This window comes from Lepidochelys kempii, chromosome 21, assembly GCF_965140285.1.
Source record: "Lepidochelys kempii isolate rLepKem1 chromosome 21, rLepKem1.hap1, whole genome shotgun sequence".
Lineage (NCBI taxonomy): Eukaryota > Metazoa > Chordata > Testudines > Cheloniidae > Lepidochelys > Lepidochelys kempii.
The window spans coordinates 11,415,674-11,437,839 of record NC_136400.1 but is presented as its reverse complement, the minus strand read 5'-3'; the positions used below and the strand labels follow the sequence as shown (position 1 = coordinate 11,437,839).

At 48.4% G+C, this 22,166-nt stretch overlaps 1 protein-coding gene and 1 pseudogene across 5 annotated transcripts in view; both read right to left on the bottom strand.

Annotated features, from left to right (window-relative positions):
- LOC140901366 (inositol 1,4,5-triphosphate receptor associated 1) overlaps window positions 1–8,429 on the bottom strand; it is a 28,228-nt gene extending 19,799 nt beyond the window's left edge. The window contains exons 1-3 of one of the 5 annotated variants that reach the window (XM_073320089.2): window positions 8,294–8,429; window positions 3,429–3,611; window positions 474–657 (exon numbers count right to left, since the gene is read on the bottom strand). The gene's annotated coding sequence lies outside the window, so the exon portion shown is untranslated. Of the gene's footprint in view, window positions 1–473; window positions 658–3,428; window positions 3,836–8,293 lie in introns of those variants that run through there. The other 4 variants (XM_073320095.2, XM_073320087.2, XM_073320088.2 and 1 more) reach the window with 4 other exon arrangements.
- Window positions 8,430–14,381: 5,952 nt separating this feature from the next.
- On the bottom strand, window positions 14,382–21,728 carry LOC140901489 (large ribosomal subunit protein uL1-like; annotated as a pseudogene).
- Window positions 21,729–22,166: the final 438 nt, after the last annotated feature.

Genomic DNA, 22,166 nt, shown 5'->3' with positions numbered 1-22,166 from the left:
AGTGTCCCTAGAGCAGAGAAGGCCAGGGAGCAGGCGATTTCTAGAGGAGTGACAATCTAGAAACAGCAAGACAAGCCAAACTCATATGGTAGAGTATGAGACGAGCAAAGCTGGTACAGTGGAGTATGATGATCGGAAACGTGCAAATTGCCTATTCTTACTATTTGCATTGTGGTAGCACCTATGAGCCCCAGTCGTGGCCCAGGATCTTTTGGTGCAAGGTGCTGTATAGACATGGAACAGATAGATGGTCCCGCCCCAAACAGCTTCCAACCTAATAAATAATACCCAGCTCTTATCGAGCACTTTTCATTAGTAGATCTCAAAGTGCTTTACAAAGGTCAGTATCATTATCCCCATTTTACAGCTGGAGAAACCGAGGCAAAAGCTAATACATCTGTAAGACCTAAATCTCTCCTCCCGATATCTATCGATCAGTTCAGTGACTACCAAGTAGCTCCCCGGGTACTTACCTGTGGGAGCCTGCCAGGTGGATCAATATGTAGATTTTGTGGGGTGACCCTACATTGATTCCTGAACTCCAGCCTGCCGGGGATCTGTCAGTGGAGTGAGGTGGGAAGCTAAAGACAGAGAAAGAGAAGGAGTGCTGCAGAGGGATGACAGGGCTCTCTGGAGCTCATCGGGTGCTGCGCAGCCCTACGGGTGAAAGAGACAGTCAGAGGGGTACCAACACCATGGACAGGGAGCAGAATTCTTCATCTGGGAAGAAGTCAGCGTCTGAAACAGAACAAGCAGCCGGGGAATGTGCTGATCTGCGGGTTCCTTTACGAGGGGTTCCCCCTTACTCCAGAGATACAGGGATTCTGGGTTTGTCCTGCCGTCCCCTCACTGCAGAACCCCAGTGTGATCTCGGGGCCAGACCAAGAACTCAATTCAGCCCCAGCCAGCCTTGGCATGGGCAGCTGATGGAGGGGAGGGACAGGTCAGGAGTCACCTCCAAACAGTTCCTCCTGCTGGAGCTAGAGAGCTATATCCATCAGCCGGAAGCAGCAGCAGGGTAAGGACCCACGCTCCCCTAATGGGGGTTACACAGGGCCCTTTTGAGCAGCCTCCACAACCCAGTCAGACACACAGGCACCCCCACCTCCGTCAAGGCTGATGGGGCTATGGACGAAGGCCTCACATGTCATTTCAGGGGGGCACCCCACAAACCTGTGGGGGCAATGCACTGTGATCTATAGCATCTCTATGGCCCTGGGAGTCTGTGACAGACACCCCATTTCACACCACACCTGCAACTCTGCCCTCCTCGTGCTAAACCACAGACCCCAGGCCCCCTCTGGGCCTCTCTTGTGGTTAACGCCCTACAGATCCTCTTTGGACCCGCTGGGGAGTGAGCAGCTCTCTGCCCTCCTAGCTTGCTCTGCCGATGCCCGTTACCCTTGCTCCCTGTGGTCTCTGTTGCCAGGGGGACATACAGGGCAGCCTGGGTGAGGACCCCAACTCTTCCAAACGGCCGCTGTCACCATCCCTTCCCAGCGCTGGGGACCAAATATTCCTCTGAGCCCGCTTGCCCCAGTCCAGAGCTGCCTGTACCCTGATGTGGCCTGTCAGGGTCTCTTCTAAGGCCGTCCCTGGCCCCGCCATCCCCCCTGCCGGCTCCCCTGCACCCTGGGGCAGAGTGCTGGCACACCCAGGGCAGACTCCTCCAGGGCTGCATGCCAGATCCCTCCCCTGCCCAGCCTTGGCGCACTGAGCCACTCCACCTCCCTCATGGATAAACCCTGCAGGGAAGGGGGGCCAGCCTGAGAGAGCTGGCACCCTGAAGGGGCCCAAGCCCAGCCCTGCCCCTTGTTGCCAGCAGAGAGGCCGGAGAAGGCCTGAGCTTTGGGGTGCCCCCTGAGAGCTGCCCTGTAAGAGACACCCTAGAAGCCTGGAGCCTCAAGGCAGGCCCTGGGTATGCACGGCAGATGACCCCCTGCCTCCAAGTATGCCCCCACCCAGAGCCCTGCGCCCAGCCTCCCCTCCTCGCCTACCTTCGAGCAGGTCTTTGGCTCTGGGAGGAGGGACCGTCCCCTAGAACAGGGCTTTGGAGAAGCAGGCAGTGGAGACGGTGGGCCTCGGGAGAGCTCCCTGCCGCTGCAGCGCTGTGCCCAGTGGGACATTCTTCTGCTGTGGGAGCATCTGTTTACGGCTGCTCCCTTCCCACAGCCTGGCTTTTTCTCAGTTATATACACAAAGCTCACTGCCATGCTGCCCCTCCCCTGCCAAGCCCACAAGCCCAGGGCAGGGGGCAGGCAGGGCGCTAGGCAAGCTAACAACCCTCTAGCCCCTTCCACCTACTGATCTCCAATCACTTGGCAGACTAATGAACTAAGCCTGACAATGCTCCCCCCACCCTCACCCCAGGAGGGAGCCAACTGATCCCTTTCTGACAACTGGGGAAACTGAGGCACACAATACATGACCCTAGACAAGTCACTTCCTTTCTAAGTCAGTGGCAGAGACAGGGATCAAACCCAGGTCTGCTGCTAGCCCTTTGCTCCCACCACAAGGAATCTAACTCCTCCGAGTCTCAAACAGAGAGAAACGCAACATTGTCACCCCCACGCTCTCAAGTGGCCCCTGTTCCCCTGCACCACCAGGTCTCTCGTTGTGTATGAGCCAGTCTTGGCGTCATCTGATCCCAGCTCACTCCTCTCCACCACCAGGGAGAGACCCTCCTCCCCTGCAGCTCCTGCCATGCAGCCTGTGACCTCCCTGTTTCCCTCGGTCACCTCAGTGGTCCACCTTGTTTCAAAGCTCAGCTGCAAACTCCTCCTTACACCTTTGCCGCTAACTTCTCCCATCCCGGCTAGCGTTCGTTACAGGGGAGGGTGAATAGGGGGATCAAGCGCTGGACTGGGACTCAGGAGACCTGGGCAAGTCACTTCCCCTCTGTGGGCCTGTTTCCCCAGATGTAACACTTGCCTCCGGTAGAAACGTTTAGGTAACAACCAAGCCAGGGCCCATTGTGCTAGGTGCAGGATAGTCAGTACCAGTCCCTGCCCTAAAGAACTTATAATCTAAAATATACACTTGCCCTGCCTCACAGGACTGACGTGAATCTTAGTTCATGAAGGCACTTTGCAATCTTCCCAAGGAAGACGCTGGAGCAGGACAAGGTATGGTCATTTTCTGGGGCCAAGCGTTTGGTGCCATACCATTCTATGGCACTGTGTCGAGACAAGGGGACTCCAGGCAGCAGGCAGGTGGGGGCGAGGGGGACTCAGGCAGGGTAACGCCCAGTGGACTACTCCTCCACCTCCTTGAGCTCTCCTCCCGCTGCACCCAGCAGACTCCGTGCTGTTCTGCTTGCTACCGAGAATGACGGCCCAGTGGCTCTGCCAGCGATTGTCTGTGGCCTTGGGTAAATCCCTTAGTCTCTGTGCCTCATTTCCCCCATCTGGATAACGAGAAGGACCTACCTCCCAGGGGCCGCGAGGATGCATTCGTGCTTGGAGCGTGCTCTAATGCGGTCAAGGATTAAGCATTCGTGAAGATGCTGTTTCTGCTCGGGGCAGAGCAAGACGTCTCCCAGTCGGGCCAGGCCGCTCCAAGAAGCTGATCTCAGGCTTGCTCTCCTTGGAATGTGCTTTCACTGCTCCCAGCTGCTAAAGAAGCCCCTTGTTTATAAGCTGCATTGCCGCCTTGTAAACACTGCGCGCTTGCGATGCTTTCGGCTCCTTCCAGCCGTTTGCCAGCAGAGCTCAAACCCCTTCAGGAAAGGGCTTCTTGCCCGTGGCACTTGGAAGGGGAGAGTGCGGAAGCTCCGCACCTGGGAAGGTGAGGCATTACTGCCGGGTCGCAGGGGAGACCGTGGTACTGACCCAGCACAGAAATGGTGAGGGAAGCCAGCTGCTCTCTCCAGAAAACTGGACATTTGTCTCCCAAGGATTTCATTAGCACGAGTCAAGATGTTTATACTGCAGCTGTCTCCATAGTAACTCCATATCTTCCCCCCCCCCAGCATTGCATCACTACTGCCCCCACTGTACAGTAAACCCAGCTGTCCCCAGCAAAGCAATGCAGCAGCCCTAGTGCACCCCGCCCCCCCCATTTCACCCCATCCCCTGCCACAACAGGCCCCAGATTTCATTCCCCCTAGCACTGCACCTGCCCTCCCTGTAACCCCCCACTCTCTTGCCAGCAGCGTAATGCAGCTGCCCCAACTGATCAAATCCCATTGCAGCCCACAAAGCAGCTTGTTCCCTTAATAAGATTAAAGCTGCAGTCTGGTGGATGGCCTTAGGAGCTAAAGAGGAGCAGCTGCCCCAGGCAGGAGAGAGAGACCTGTGCAGTCTCAGGGCAGATACAGCCCTAGAGCACAGTCACCCAAGCCTCCCGGCCCAAGGGGAGTAGCAACTCTGCCCTTTCTGAGACTTGCTATTGAACTCCTAGGACTGTAACACTCAACCCTCCTGGTGCTGCTGCAGGGGGAGGAACAGGCCAACGGCTCCCCAGATGACCAGCCAAGAAGTATGCAGAAAGATCACGCTGTTTGGAGGGTGTGTCCACACAGTAGAATCATAGAAGGTTAGGGTTGGAAGGGACCTCAGGAGGTCATCTAGTCCAACCCCCTGCTTGAAGCAGGACCAATCCCCAATTTTTGCCCCAGATCCCTAAATGGCCCCCTCAAGGATTGAACTCACAACCCTGGGTTTAGCAGGCCAATGCTCAAACCACTGAGCTCGGCCCCTTCTTCCGGCTCCTCTGGAAACGCTCACTGAGGTTCTGGCTGCACCTCCTGATCTAGGCACACCCCAGCCCCGGCCTCACGAAGTTGTGGGACCTTCTCGGCTGGTCAAGACGTCCATCCAGCACTGCAGGAGGACGACGACGGAGGACAGGGGGTGCTCTGCAGCTGTGGGGCCTGTATCTGTTCCCTCATTGGATCACACCTCCAGGCTGAGTTCCTCTGTGGCGTCCCCTGACTCCCTAGACGCCTTTGAGTGGCAGTGGGCACTGCCTGGGGACCCCTGTTCAGTGTCCCCCTCTGGTTCCCTGATTTTTAACCTCTGGACCTCACTCATTCCCCTTCGTTGTCCCCAGGACTCAACTGGGGCCTGGACTTGGCAGTTCCTACCTCTTTAGTTGAGGGGCTGGGCCTTTACTTTTGGACAGGCCTAGACCCACCTGTCCCAGCCCTGCAAATAGTACAGTAGGCGTGGTGTGTTATTGCCAGACAGCCACACTGAGAACCCTTACAGGTACACGTAGGCATGCACTGAACCCATGCTGGTGTGCTTGGCAGCAGGGCAGAGAGCCTGCTGAGCTGTGCCCACATCCCTACCTGCCCACTTTGCAATGGGGAGGCAGCAACAGCCCAGGTAGCTGGGCTCCCATTTACACAGTCCTCCAACTCCTCTCTACAATTCCCTGTATCTTCTACCTACTCGCTTACCACGTGCTCTCCATGCCCCAGAAGCTGCCTGCTGGTTAAGAAACTTCAGATTGGTTCGAGGTGCAAAATTTGGATCAGGCTTCCAAAACAACCTCGATGTTCAGACCTCGATTAAGGTTTCAAAACATCCCCCAAGGATTGGGGTGAGGGAAGTTACTGCTTAAACGCCACACACCCCACCCAGAAAAGCAGGACTGCCAGAACATACTGAATTCTTAGAGGAAGTAACCCCAGAAATGTTCTTAAGGCCCTAATCATAAAAAGACCTACTCTTATGCACTGGAAATAGGCCCATTGTCTTATCTGCAAGATCATGGCCTTCTAAAGGCCTGTTAACCCTTCCAGGTTTGGATTGTCCATATGGCACCTAGCACAGCTGGGTACTGATCATTGGGGGCCACCCGGGGTACAGTAATACTAGTAATTAGTAATAAAAGCTTAGGAGGGTTTGTGATTGATAATGAGGGTTCATCACAATTAGTAAACATTTTTGAGATGTTTGAGAGCTGAGCAGAGCTATATGAGAGCTAAGTATAATTACTGTGGGTGGACTGAGATCTTGCTTGGACATTTTGCAAGGCGTAATTGTCAAGTTTCACCCCCTTCTTTTCATACTCTGAAGTCTTTATTGAAAGCAAGATTTTTTCTCTCTCTCTCTCTCTCCCTCCCTCCCCCCCCCCCCCCGGGTCACACCAACTCTGCATTCGTCCACTATACAGTTCAGAGAGCAACCCAGCCCCAAGAAAGAAAATGCAAGTCATCTCCCAGCACATAAGCCCTTGCAATATTGAACCTCTCCCTACAGCACTCCATCATCAAGTTTTTGGAGAAACTGGAGGCAAGGCAGGAAACATCTGACAGATGCCAGATCATCCACAGGTTAGGGCACTAGCATGGGCACGGAACAGCAAGCAGGGGAAGGGGTCTGCAGCTCAGGACTGAAGTGCATGATTAGACAAGTGGGTGAGAGGAAAGATGGCCTAATGGTTTGGAAGACCTCGGTTCAAGTCCCTGCCTTACAACCAACCACTGGCAACCTTAGGCAAGTCACTTAGTCTCTGCGTGCCTCAGCTCCCACTGTGTACAATGGAAATAGCCCAGCCCTCCCTCACAGGCATGTTGTGAGGACAAATACAGGTAAGATGCTCAGGCATTAGGGTGAGGGGAACCAAGTAAGTACCTGAGTTAGAATCCCAAGATCTGCAATAGGCAGAAGCCAAGTCACAGGTGCTGTTGATAAGCAATAAAATAGAGCAGCATAACTCTTTATGAATACTTTAACACCTGTGTAGTGCTTTTTACCTGTAGCTCTCCGCATTTTCCAGTTGGCTTCTATACATGAACATTAAACATCCATCTTTAAAATCTAGTGCCTGGCTGTTTTAAAGCTCTTTCCAAAGGTTGGTCAATATCATTATCCCCGCTTTAAAACAGAGAAATGGCAGTAAAGAGAGAGATCAAGTCAATTACTGAGGAGTCAGTAACAAAACTAGAGAACAGAACCCAGGAGTCCAGACCATCCATCTGGCTCCCTCTCCACTGAACTCTGTCTTCTCTAATCCATTAGCAACACAGTGAGATAGGTTAGACACAAAAGGCAAGATTTAGCAAAAAATTGTCTAGTACAATTTTAATTTACATAAAAAACTTAAATATTCACTTCCTTAGGAGTTGCAACCAAAGGAGTACATACTAGGGCACGGAAGTGAGAAGGGCTTGTTTTCATGATCCAATGTGAAGGAAGAGCAACAAGTAAATAGATAATCTTAAAGAATTCAACAGAAAGAGGAGGTCAGCTAAGGGTAACAACAACAGATACACCAGGATCGAGAGATTTAACTGAAGGGTCAGGCGTTTCAAAGATGGAAAAGAGGGGACATGACCAAAATATATAAAATAGATGGTTTAGGGAAAGTAAATGGGACACCCTCCTGTAGACTGACTTTTTCTTCGATGTCCAGTGTTGTGGAACCTGTGGAACTCATTGCCACTGTAGACCACTTTGGCCGGATCAGACATTTGCATGGATAACTGCCACAAACACAAGACAGGATACTCACTGCAGTGGTTCAGAGCTTCTCTCCTCCAGCTGAGAGTAGAGACAGCCTCCTTCCATCCCCCCACCCCAGCCCCCCAGGGCTCAGAGCAGCAAAGGGACCTGGCATGAGAGCCTGCCTCCCCACACACTCCAATACCACAGGGGTGCAGAGACACCTCCATATTGGAGGGCAAGAAAGACCAAACATCTATTGACTCCTGAGCAAACCCCTCGGGGGGTTTCAGTTCCATGCAGTCCATCCCCCGGAGACAGCACCTTTGCTATTAAGGTTGTTGGATCAGGCCTTACCCACACTGTTCCCACATAGGGGGGACCCTAGTTGTGAGCAAGAAGCCAAAAGGGGAGGGCCCAGGTTACTGCACATCAAGAGCTAAAGCAGGCCATGAACTCCCCAGTACCATGCTCCATCCATGAGCTGAACTGCTGGCCCAGTCCTGCTGGAAGGGTCAAATGTTATTTTTGCAGCACCTAGAAGGTGCATCAAACAAAGACAAACCCTGTCCCCAAGCGCTTACAATCTAGTAATCAGTGTGGCGTGGGCACAAAGGGGGCATTTGCTCTAGCTGCCTCTGAGGATTTACAAAGCCCAGCATTGAAATGAACAAGAGATGTTCCCACTTGATCAGTACCAGCCCAGCTGGCTGGTTGAGACCTTATAGACCAAGCCTCTGTACTCTGCTCTCTCAGTGCCTTGGGTCTAGTAATAAAGATTTCCCTTTAAAGCTTGCTTTAAATCTAGACATAATGGAGCCTGCCCCAAATGAAAGCATTAAAGCACCCCATGCAGACACACATTCCAGCTAAGCATCATTAACAGAGACAGTAATAACCTGATAGAAGACTTCCACAGGCTCCCTCAGGCATGAGCAGCAGCCGCTTTCTCTGGATTCTGGGTTTACACGCCTCGAGCTCTGCTGCGAGATCTACCACCCCCTTAACCGGTGCAGCCTGCTACGGTCACATCTTCCCAGGCTCCCTTCAAAGCTTCCTTAGCTTGCTTGCAAACAGGAATAACTGTGATGGTGGGGGATTATCCAGTCCTTTGCTTGCAAAGCAAGCTGCTCAGAGGACAGTGGCTGCTGATGCTGCAGGCATGATTGGTTAGGTCTGTGCAGAGGGCATGGCTCAGCAACAAGCAAGAAACAAGCCAATGCACCTTATCGTGGCCCTCAAATTCCCCAGCTGGCAACTATCTATTAGCCATCACACCTTCAGCAACAGCCCCCGTAAAACAAGCAGCCAGGAGGAGAGAGAATTTCAGGATTAAGAAGGTTCCTAGCAGAGCCATAGGAAACGTACCCATTCTCCTTGCTCTTGCTTGGAATTTCAGGCCTGAACAAAATCTCAGCTCAAACTTCCCCAAAACAGCTAAGCGCCACCCAATTTCTTATGACTGCAGATGCCACATAATTCTGACACAAAACCTGAACCCGAGGCACAGGGGCATAAACCATACCTGAGCGAGTACTTGCCACTGAAACGCAGCCATGGCCAGGGTGGAACAGGGCAGCTGTTTTAACAGTTGGGAGCAGGAAGTGACCGGTACTGTGTAAAAGAAAGGGGGACTTGAGGTAGACAGAATGTAAACACCCAAACTGAAGTTTGGCCAGAATAACGGAGCCAATACCTTTAACCCTTTGGTGAGAAGACAGGATCACAGCCCACCGCCACACAGCTGTAGTCCTATAGCCTAGAAAAAGGATATCAACAGTAGGCAGTGACGCACTAGGTTAACGGCGTCAAGGTAATGACTGAACCCTGCGCCAGCCTTTTACCACGCCGAAAGATAATCCCCAAGTCACCATGGGAGACAGCCGACTGCTGCTCTTGCCATATTTTCTTTGAGCATTGAAAGCTCACAGGATGTCAGTGCTCAGCTCAGGCCACTAGCTGCCCATTGAAGCCACTAAAGGATTTCTGAAGCTATCACAACTCTTACAAGAAGGCATACTCTTTTGGCTCCGGGAGACTGGAGTAAACGTTACTAAGCAGGATCGGACGTCTGTCCTTTTAAAATAAAGGGATTGTCTGTATATCAGCAGGAGAGAATTGCAGAGCTGGTACCTCCTCCCTCCGTCAGCATGGTGCTGTATATCCTGCTCACTAACTCTTGGAAAGTTAGAGAGACTCCTGAGAACGTTGGAAAGATTAATAGGTCTTTGTTTGCAAGTGTTTGGCAAGCACAGATTCTCCTCCTGAAACCCCAAAAAATGAATAAGGCATTTTGTTCCCTTGATGGTGCTTCAGTACATTCTGGAAATGAAGGTGAAGATTTATTAGTGACCTGATGAACCGCGAAAGCGGAGTACAGATCCCAGGAAAGGGGATGGGATCAGGGACTTGGTAATAGAACATGAAGAATTTCACCTGTGGGTTTCTACTCACCTTGTTCCAAAGTGCAGGTTGGTAGGGATCAGGTTCTTAAAACTAACTGTTGCTCCATAGCCTGCGGAATTGTGCTCAGTCCAGTTTTAAGGAAACGGGTGCCATTATAAAAGCCACTAAAAGTCTTGAGTAATTAACCCCATTGTTGGCAGTCTCAGCCAAGCGAGTCCAACTGACTTTTGCCATCTGTATAGGATGTCTCCTCCAAAATTCAAACATATTGGCAGAGCCGGCTGAGGAGAATCTTCTTTGACTAGCCCTTCTGGTCCTGTTCTCTGTGGATACACAGTGTAGGGCTACCTGCCATCTTTCTCTCCTTTACTGAGCGCAGGTAAAGTTGTTTCAAATCATCCACAGACGTGGATTTTCTGCATGCTTTTTCTTTGGAACAAAGCAGGTGACAGGCCAGTGAAACTGGAGGTGCAGTTTTGAATTCAAATATATCCAGTGATCCCTAGTAATCCAAAAACCCACTAAAACGCATTAAAAGATCAATGACACCATGGGAGGATTTCAGTGAAGCAGAAAATCTCTGCCAAGACTAGTCAGTGTGGTTTGAAAAATCCATTGAGCATTTATTTTTACTGTATTTAAACCTTATTTCTTTATCCTTTTAGAATGAAGTACAGTAAAACAGCCTTACAACCATTTTCCTTTCTTCTATAACAACGAGGTACCTCCCCATTTCACACAGGCACACTGACGAGTTTGCCACTCCCAATGAATTTTCACTGGGAAGGGAACATAACCTGCTATGTTTATTTCCATTCATAGACAGTCAAATTCATGTCTTTCCCAAGAGGTTAGTTAGAAGTCATTTCAGCCCCTTCGCAAATCTGAGATTTTACAGTCATACTCCTTTAGGAAGTTTCTCTCAATCTTACTGTGAAATAGACCCACCAGAGGAAACGGACAATACACATAGTCAAATATACAACGTAAATCAACTGAAAAATAGAGAAAAATATTTTCCCTTCCCATTATCTTGAGTTCTTGTCATAAGCGTTCAGAAAACAAAATTCAGGCAGATTTAATCTCTCTTCATGGTGGCTCTATGAACCCTACCATTAGTTCAAACCTGTGCCTACTTCCCAGTACTCTCAAGATAAAGACCAGTTATGGGTCTATCCATGCTCAGGCTTTGCTGAGCTATAAAATACTATGACTACTTTGGAGTTTACTTTTTTTACACTCCTGGCTGGATTTTAAAACTGATTGGGTAGCAGGGGGGCTGCAGGGTTTATAAAATTCTGTGAAGATATCATTCTAAGAAGGGCTTAAAGAAGGTTTCATCAAAGAAATCTTTCCATGTTGAAGGCTCCTGACTAGCTAGTGAGAGCCTTCAGGATGGGAATCTGCTCATCTCATCTGGCTTTGCAGTTCATCTTTATGAGAAGCCTCCCTGCTGATCCCTGTCATTTAACTGCAGCTGCTCCTCATTTGACTTTAGGTACTCTCTCAATGGCATATGGGTTGCTCTAAAACAGTTTTCAGAGTAGCAGCCGTGTTAGTCTGTATTTGCAAAAAGAAAAGGAGGACTTGTGGCACCTTAGAGACTAACCAATTTATTTGAGCATAAGCTTTTGTGAGCTACAGCTCACTTCATCAGATGCATAAAGTGGAAAGTACAGTGAGGAGATTTTATATACACACAGACCATGAAAAAATACACATTGTAAGGCCTTTTGGTATGATGTCCATCTGTTTGCATTTGGAAAGGAAGATGATGTCTGTCTGGTTCTCAACCTTTCCAAACTACTGTACCCCTTTCAGGAGGCTGATTTGTCTTGTGTACCCCCACGTTCCACCTCACTTACAAATTACTTGCTTACAAAGTCAGACAAAAATAGAAAAGCGGTACAGCACACTATGAAAAGTTGCTTACTCTGATATTTACCATATAATTATAAAATAAATTGATTGGAATATAAATATTGTACTTACATTTCAGTGTATAGTATATAGAGCAAAATAAACAAGTCATTGTCTGTATGTGTCAAGGCTGATTCCCCGCTCTGGCACTTTGAGTGCAGAAGGTGGGGGCTGCAAGGATTCTAAAAATTAATACTGGCCACTCCAGGCTTGTATTAAACTCCTAAGGTTACTGCTTTTTTCTGACCTTGGCTTGGTAAACACTGCCACCACCCAAATGCAAAAAAACCCCTTGGACCCAGGAAGGCACACTTGGGAATTCCTCCCTGTGGGGTACCCTCAAGCCCTTTCACTGCCCTCCCCCCGGGAAGAGCTGAGAAAGAAAACACAGGAAATTAGCTGTTGCTACCAGCTAATCAAACAACATGCACAAACCTCTCAGGAGACCAAAAATCCAATCTTGTTCTTAAAAAAGGTAAATTTATTAAAAACAAACAGGAAGAAAATACATCCGGAACTTAGGCTTTTGCTAGATTTTAAAAGAGCCATTCCAAAAATCAAGCACCCAAAATAGCGTTCTTGAGAGTTCAGCATAAGGTTACAAGCAAACAAAAACATCTGCTGTTAGTACAGAGGAGTCCACAAATCTTGAAAAAATAAAGAGAAAAACCTAATTGCATCTTTCTAAACATTCCTAATTTACTTACATATGGGGGGGGGTTAAATAAGTAATTCTAGGTATACTCTGATGATTTCTCATACCTGGCTTAAAGCTGCTTACAGAATAGTCATAGCCCTGATTTTGCTCTGTTCCCCTCTTTCCTGGAGCACAACAGACAAAGGGAAAGCTTCTTTCCCAATTTTAAAAAGCTCTAGCTTTCCCATTGGCTCTTTTGATCAGGTGCCCACTCCCTTTTCTTTACCTGGGGGACTTTTTAACCCCTTACAGGTAAAGCAAGCAGAGAACAGCTATCAAGAGTGATTTTAAGGCTAACTGGCTGGCTGTCCTTAAAATTAATAATTAGATTAAGAGGTCTGATTTAAATCTTTGGAATCCATCTGTAGGCTGCAATTGAGTCTCCTCATAAACCTTTTTTAAAGAGATAAAATATTATACTACAGGGTTTACAATTCCCCAATTCCTCTGCAGCCTGGAAATGCTTTATGGAATTCCAGAGTTTGACACTTGAAGACTCCATTAAATACACCATTTGTGAAATTGAGATCTGAACAGCTTTACTTTCAACCAAGCTAATTTTTTCAGTTTCTCTATCAAAAACAGACATAACTTTGCCACTGGCTTCCATGTGCTGTAACTAAACACCATGCTAAAAAGCTGGGTGCAATCTTTGTTGATGATGAAACTAGTCAGCTGATTATACGGTACTTTTTATTAGCAGATCTCAAGTACTTTAAAAAAGGTTATAAGTATAATTGTTCTTGTTTTGTAGATCAGAAACTTGAGGCAGAAGTTAAGTGACTTGCTCTACACCACAAGATCAATGGCAGACGAGGGAAGAGAACTCCCGTTTATTAATACCCAGTCCAGTACACTCTCCCCACTACGCTACGCAGTAAAATTTCTAATGATAAATCTCTTCCCCAACCAAAAGATTCCACAAAATCACTAATCCATGCCACACAGGATATTTGTTTTACAATAATTTTGTTTATATTTTTCATATTAGAAAAATCATTAGGATCCTATTAATTTCTGCTTTTTTTGCATCTCAGCCACCAAGCTTTTCTTTTCATTCTGTTAAGAACACACCCTGGGTACCAAATTTGCTCAAATCTATGCTATATAGCCAAATTACAGACTGACAGAAAGTTTAAAATGAAAACAATAGATCCATGCTGCAGTGTCAGGAATTCAGTAGCTCAAGCTGTTTAGTGAAAGATTTATATGTTCAAAGCCAGCCACTTTTGCTCTTGGTTCATTCAAGTTGTTTTTAAATCAAGTGGCCAATTAAGCTTGAGGGGGAATACTCAGTCAAGCAATATTTGCTATGAATCAGGTTTCGACCATCATGAATTTGAATTTGGATTAGGGCTGTGTTCATTTAAAACTCTGGTTCCATCCTCTCCATTAACTTTCTTGAAAGTTAACAAAAACAGTTTTAAAGCAAATGCAAGAAAACACTACTCAAAACTCACTGTTTCACCTGTAAGACTGAAGTTCATTTACACAATATTAAGCATAAAGCTTCAGTGACTACATACATAAGTCTGTATAATACAAATCTATTATCCTAATTCCTGGCTAACTGAAGCTTGGACCATTTGATCCTCCCTAACTGCAGGAGCCAATCACGACAGGTGCTGAGCACGTCCTTAATTCCCACTGACTTCAGTGAGCACCAGGAGCACTCTGCATTTTCCAAGTTCAGGCCTCTTCGCTTGCATCTGTCATTTAAAACAAATTGTAAATTCCCTCCACCCTCAGGTTAGCATCTGAATGCATTGTGTTCCCTAAATACACAAACTGAGATTGATTAGATATTTTCCACTGGCAGCCTCCTTAACAACCCTGGAGGAAAACTGCAGTCCAGCCCTGACAGTGCAAATCCATGTATAATGGCAGGCAGCCAATAGCTTCATTACAGTCCTGACTCTGACCACATGCTGTGTAACTGGCTTCTGAGGTCTGGTGTTCTGCATTTATTTTTTGTTTACTTTTTTCATTTGAAATTCGATAGTAGACTTGACTTCATCGACCTTGGCCACTATCTTTTCATTGTGAGTGAAGAGGGAAGGGAACTTACCAGCTTTGTTCAGACCCTGACCCAAGGTAAGAGGAATCTGTTTGATCAGGGACTCTGAAGCCAGAAAGGCATTGTACTACTTAGCTATGAAAAAAAGATTAATGCCCAGAACACTGTAGTTCTGGCCACATCTATTTTAATACAGGGTTTGATTTACACCTCACTTAGAGAAACCTGCAAACTGTTGCTAAGAACTATTAAGTTCTCACAAGTTTGTATATTTACAGACTTCAGAGAATCTCGCATTAGGTAACAAGTTATACTTGGAGACAAGCCTAGGCTGAACAAGTGTAATCACCCCTCACTACTGATCTGGCATGTTTCTTAAACATAGGTAATCCCAGTACCAGACAAGACAGTTTCTGGAACAAGCCAGGGAAATTTCCTCCTTTCCTTACCCCCCCCCCTTCCCAACACACATCAGCATCAACCTGATGTTGGGAGTGAGAGATAAGGGTTCTGTTCATTACAATAAGAGCTCTGTGCATTTACTGGAACAGAGTACACTTTGTTGTTTGCAGCGTTGTAACCATGTGGGTCCCAGGATATGGGAGAGGTATTATCTTTTTCGGGACCAACTTCTGCTGGTGAAAGACACAAGCTTTTGAGCTCCACAGACTCAGACCTGAAGAGCTCTGTGGAGCTCAAAAGCTTGTCTTTTACCAACAGAAGTTGGTCCAATAAGAGAGAGAGAGACAAGGTGGGTGAGGTACTATTAACCATTGAGGGCTGTTGCTGAAGTCTTATCCACACTAGGATTTATCCACACCAGTGCAGTTGCAATTTACCCCAACCTGGACGCTATGTCTACACTAGGAGTTCACGGTGATGCAACTACTCAACTGGCTAATAGTAATATAGACAAGACTTAAGACAACGGAACTCAAGCAAACCAAATCTGTTGTAAGTGCTTTGCAAAAGCAGCACTGGTCAAGCTAACTGAAGTCACATTGCCCGGCAGCATGGCATAATAAACCATACCCTTGCAATTCAATTGCTTACTGTCCAGTCAGATACGTTGCGGACTTGAAATTGCCAAGTAGGTAAATTTCTCCTCTAGTATTGCTCAGCCACGTGCACCCCAAACATCTGTTTGGTACCCCATACTGCAGCTGAGGGGAGCAACTGCTACATGATTGAATTTACAAGGAATCTGAGTAAACAGGGTAACTCTCTTCCCCTGTCCAGATGGAAATGGAAAGGATTTACAAAGGCTGGTCATATTAGCAGCTTGTCCTCAATGATGGGATATACACCATGACAATGTTAAAGAATTAATCCATCTTGATTACAAAAGTAATTGAGAAAGCTATGTTTTCTTGTTGAGAGAACCACATTTTAGATCTCGGATCCTTGGACAAGTCACTTTTAAACAATTTCTCACTAGCTATGTAGTGAATAGGACTCAATTACTCCTACAGGAATTTTCTGCAATGGTCAGGTTGGATACAGTAGTGTGTATGTAAAGTCTGACACCTCCAGGAGATACAATCTTCCCTTGTGGCAAGTTTCTACCACATTTTAACAGTAGCATTTCTCCCCCATCTCTTTGAGTTTATACCAGCCCACTGTCTGCATTACATGACCTGGTATTTCCAGGAAGCCTCCATCCACACAAATCACAGGCATATTGGCAGCATAGTTCTACTCACCCAGCTTTTTCACTAGCTTGTTCCTGAGTTTCTTCGGAGGCTCGATGTTCATGTGAGGGATATTGACTGCTTTGGCCTCATCACAGTGTTGCTGGACCCCCAGCACGCAGACTGAGAATTCACGGCACAGGAAGGACTTGAGCCTGTCCGGCAGGGAAGATGACACCCCACACTGTTCTGCTGCACTGTCAGGCCCCTACACCTTGAGGGAACAGGCAGAGCTGCGGCCCAGAAACTTTACAACAATCACCCGTGAATCTTCATCCACCTGCCTCTAATCTGGTTTCTCCAACTGGTCACAAGGATCAGCACAGGAGCCTCAGCACACCTACCCTCACATTGTAAGACCCAGGAGACGGGTCCGTCCAGCCACACCACTTGGAGATGGGGGGTCTGAACGACCCGGGCAATTCAGCACTGCACCCTCCTGCCACTGTATCAAGCAGTCAGTGTTGCCAACCACATATACATTCAAAGTGCCTGGAGGGAGAAGGATGCAGGCCAAAGGCTGGGTGGAATCAGAGAGGTGCCAAGCCTGACTGTGCCAGAAACGTTTGCCCTTCTGCGGGTCATAGTTTTTCAGACTGATCAGCAGCTCCACTGTTTCCGCAAACCTGAAAGACAGAAGAAACAAAAGAAGCCTCAAGTAACTGCAGATTCACCCAAAGTTAGAATTTAAGAACCCAGTAAAACAAGATGAATATCAATATGCATAGGAAAAGCTGTAGTGATATTTAGCAGAGCATGAATACTCTGCCAAAAATCCCTCTCTCTCTTCGCCAGAGATTTCCAGTCATGGAGTTGGCATTTGGGGAAGGGCACAACCCACAGCACAGAGGAGAGTTCTTATTTGCGTGGTTTCACTTGAGTCCCTTGCAGGATCTCCAGCACTGCTTCCTACAGAGTGTCACGGGAAACTTTACTGCTGGAGATTTGAAAGACAAAGAGCAGATCAGAAACTTGAAAGGATCAACTGAATTAATCACTCTGGACAGGTTGCAACTGCAGGTACATTAGCACCTAAAACCACCTTTAATCCCATCAACCAGGGTAGTCGGTTAGCCTGCAGCATTCTGGTGGAATGAAACACTCCCGTGTAATGATTTGAACCCAAACATAACAGGGGCTAGTACAGCAGTGATAAAAATGGAAGTGACATGTTCACTGTGCAGGCCCAGAAAAGTGCAGAAATAGCTAAACAGCAACAATGGTGAATTTTAAATTAGATCCTTTGTTGTTTCATCTTCAATAATCTCAGGTGCTCGGAGCATGGGGAATCCCTATTTTTCAATACAGTAACCATTTCTCTTTTCAGCCCATTTCATTCCACCGCCCGAAATGCTGAAGCCACAAAACCAAGATGAGAAAAGCAGCCACAGTGAAGGTGGAGGGCCCATACTAGGAGCAAGAGTATAAAGGGTTTGTAAAATATAGCCGGGTTCACAAAAGAACGAGCTAAATTCATGGAAGGCAGGTCCAACAGTGGCTATTAGCCAAGACAGGCAGGGATACAACCCCATGCTCTGCATGTCGCTAAGCCTCTGACTGTCAGGAGCTGGGAGTAGAATCATAGGACTGGAAGGGACGTCGAGAGGTCATCTAGTCCTGTCCCCTGCACTCACGGCAGGACTGATTATCTAGACCTTTGCTGACAGGTGTTTGTCGAACCTGCTCTTAAAAATCTTCAATGAAGGGGATTCTACAACCTCCCAGGGCAATTTATTCCAGTGCTTAACCACCCTGAGAGTTAGGAAGTTTTTCCTAATGTCCAACCTAAACTGCCATTGCTTGTCCTATCCTCAGTGGTTAAGAACAATATTTTTTCTTCCTCCTCCTTCTAACAACCTTTTACATACTTGAAAACTGTTATGTCCCCTCTCAGTCTTCTTCTCCAGACTAAACAAACCCAGTTTTTTCAATCTTCCCTCATAGGTCATGTTGTTTTCTAGACCTTTAATCATTTTTATTGCACTTCTCTGGACTCTCTCCAATTTGTCCACATCTTTCCTGAAATGTGGCACCCAGAACTGGACACAACACTCCAGACCTAATCAGCACGGAGTAGAGCAGAAGAATTACTTCTTGTGACTTCAAAAAGAAAAGGAGGACTTGTGGCACCTTAGAGACTAACCAATTTATTTATTGAGTCTCTAAGGTGCCACAAGTCCTCCTTTTCTTTTTGCGGATACAGACTAACACGGCTGCTCCTCTGAAACCCGTTCTTGTGTCTTGCTTACAATACTCCTGCTAATACATCCCAGAATGATGTTTGGTTTTTTTGCAACAGGGTTACACTGTTGACTCTTTTAGCTTGTGATCCACTATGACCCCCAGATCCCTTTCCTGCCTAGGCAGTTGTTGCCCATTTTGTATGTGTGCAACTGATTGTTCCTTCCTAAGCGGGGTAGAATCATAGAATCATAGAATATCAGGGTTGGAAGGGACCTCAGGAGGTCATCTAGTCCAACCCCCTGCTCAAAGCAGGACCAATCCCCAATTAAATCATCCCAGCCAGGGCTTTGTCAAGCCTGACCTTAAAAACTTCTAAGGAAGGAGATTCTACCACCTCCCTAGGTAATGCATTCCAGTGTTTCTCCACCCTCCTAGTGAAAAAGTTTTTCCTAATATCCAACCTAAACCTCCCCCACTGCAACTTGAGACCACTCCTTGTCCTGTCCTCTTCCACCACTGAGAATAGTCTAGAACCATCCTCTCTGGAACCACCTCTCAGGTAGTTGAAAGCAGCTATCAAATCCCCCCTCATTCTTCTCTTCTGCAGACTAAACAATCCCAGTTCCCTCAGCCTCTCCTCATAAGTCATGTGTTCCAGACCCCTAATCATTTTTGTTGCCCTTCGCTGGACTCTCTCCAAGTTATCCACATCCTTCTTGTAGTGTGGGGCCCAAAACTGGACACAGTACTCCAGATGAGGCCTCACCAATGTCGAATAGAGGGGGACGATCACGTCCCTCGATCTGCTCGCTATGCCCCTACTTATACATCCCAAAATGCCATTGGCCTTCTTGGCAACAAGGGCACACTGCTAACTCATATCCAGCTTCTCATCCACTGTCACCCCTAGGTCCTTTTCCGCAGAACTGCTGCCTAGCCATTCGGTCCCTAGTCTGTAGCGGTGCATTGGGTTCTTCCGTCCTAAGTGCAGGACCCTGCACTTATCCTTATTGAACCTCATCAGATTTCTTTTGGCCCAATCCTCCAATTTGTCTAGGTCCCTCTGTATCCTATCCCTGCCCTCCAGTGTATCTACCACTCCTCCCAGTTTAGTATCATCCGCAAATTTGCTGAGAGTGCAATCCACACCATCCTCCAGATCATTTATGAAGACATTGAACAGAACCGGCTCCAGGACCGACCCTTGGGGCACTCCACTTGATACCGGCTGCCAACTAGACATGGAGCCATTGATCACTACCCGTTGAGCCCGACAATCTAGCCAACTTTCTACCCACCTTATAGTGCATTCATCCAGCCCATACTTCTTTAACTTGCTGACAAGAATACTGTGGGAGACCGTGTCAAAAGCACCCAGCCTTTGCATTCGTCCTCAGAGAATTTCATCCTATTGACTTCAGACCATTCCCTCAGTTTGTCCAGATCTTTTTGAATTTTAAACCTAGCCTCCAAAGTAACTGCAACCCCTCCCGGCTTGGGATCGTCTGCAAACTTTACCAGTGTGCTCCCTATGCCATTACCTACATCACTGGTGAAGATATTGAACAGAACTGGCCCCAGAACCGATCCCAAGGGCGGCCCGGCTCTGCTCTCTCCCCCTGCCACAGCTGGCCCCGGCCGGCTCAAGGCAGAGGTGGGCTCAATGCCAGCCCCCTGCACAGAGGCCGCCCGGGCTGGCCCGGGCTGGCCAAGGGGTGCCAGCACTGACCCCAGGCCGGGGTGGGGGCACGGGGAGGGGCCCCCACCAAGGGCCCCATCGGGAGGTCCCCGCTCCCCTCATCGCCACTCTGACCCCTGGCTCAGCCAATGTGGGAGGCTCATGTAGGCCCCGAATTGAGCCCCGAGCCCCCCTGGCCAGACACACCTCTCGCCTCAGCTAGCCGGAAGGGGGCGAGCTTTTGCCACTCGCGCCTCATAAACAGGGGGCCTGCTCTCACGAGAGTTGGGCGTGGGTGCCAATGGGACGCCATTTTGGTAGAGGCGGAGGGAAATGGGGAATAGCTTTGTGCGGCCGCCATCTTGGGAGAGGTGGCGTGTGGCCACTGGCCAGTTGATGTGCAGGCCGGACGCTCGGCCTGGTTCCCTTCCCTCCGTGGCTGCTGCCTCTTCTGAGAGCCACATGCCCAGCGCTGGGCGGGGCGAGACCGGGGGGGCCGGAACAGTGTGTAGAGTGGGGGGGTGCTGAGAGCCACTGGACCAAACCAGCACCCCTCGTTCCAGAGGCCAAGGCCAGCGGGAGCCGAGCTGTGCACTCGCAGCTCTGCTGGGAGGTTTAACCCTGTCTGAGGGCCGGGCAATGGGATGGAGCAAGTTGGGGAGCGGGCTGCCGTGGTCCAGGGTACACAGCCTGCCGGCTCCACCCTGCATGCCCAAACTCCCCCTCCGCTGTGCGCTGCCAATACCCAGAGCCTGGCAGCACCTCCAAGGACCCACTAGCATTGCCTTGTGGCAATGTCCTCGGTGAAGTCCCGGTGCTAGAGGAGGACAGGGATGCTTATTAACTGGCTGAGATCGCTGACGGAAGAGATCCCATAGACGGTAAAGCCAGAGCGGCGCTACGTACATAGAGAGACGTCTCCCAGCTGAGACACAACAAGCAAGAATTTACATCTCGCTTAAGACTCATGGGAGATGGATGGCAGGGGAGAGATCACTAGATCACTACCTGTTAAGTTCACTCCCTCTGGGGCACCTGGCACTGGCCGCTGTCGGAAGACAGGGTGCTGGGCTGGATGGACCTTTGGTCTGACCCGATGTGGCCGTTCTTCTGTTCTTAAGCACGTTCTTATTTCAACAAATAATTAAAATGCTCCAACTAGAGGCATGTTTCCTTAGACCAAACAGCCTAACAATTCATATAAAGGCAAACAGTAGCAGCAGTGGGGAGAGCTTGGTAGTTTTAAGTTGAACCACAACAGTGTGATGAGTGTTACCGAGTGAGTTGTGACAGGTAACCTGGTCCCCATCTGTCAGACACCGACAGCTTCTATCAAATTTACGACCCAGCAGGCATTTCCTTGGTCAGATATCTTCACTTTAAGTATAAACCTAATTTTGCGGCATTCCTGGGCTTAAGGGGGTTAAGAAGGAAATCCCGAGCAGTTGATTTCCCTCAATGCAATATGCAAAACAGCTGATTACAGCCACATGGACAATGCCACCATCTGCCCCCCAACCCCACAGGCTTTGTTTTACACAGAAAGGATTATGGGTTAATTATCAGAACTCTCCTCCCTGCAAGCTAGCTGCTAACCACCAACTTCAGGGGGCCATCAGAAGGACACATGGTTATGTGACTTCTACAGGCTTAACTAGTAAGAGCCAGTTGTGATGAAATGGAAATTGTCTAATATTTGTATGAATCCTACATGAGCCTCAATTTCCACTGTATGCTGCATTGTTACTCAATGGCTGGAAAAGAACTGTTTGCTCTCGAGGCTGGCTAAGAGATACAGGTATGGCTGGCACCTGGCTTTCTGAGAAAAATTAGAAAATTAGATCCGCATAACGACGTCTCTCAGGGTGTGAAAAATCCACACATACCCCGAGCGGCAGAGTTCAGTTGATCTCAGTGCCCACATAGGCAGCACTAGGTTTACAGAATTCTTCTGTCGAGCTAGCTACCGCCTGTTGGGGAGGCAGAGGACCTACGCTGATCGGGGATGCCCTCCCTTTGGCATAGGTAGTGTCGGCACTGTTGCACTTTAAGTGTAGACGAGCCCTGAGACTAAATGGGTCATTGGACAAAGACTGGCTGAGGCAGACCCCGTATCAGTGGAGAACCCACGAAGACAACGGCAAAGCCAGTCCCAGGGACATTCACACCTAACACCCAA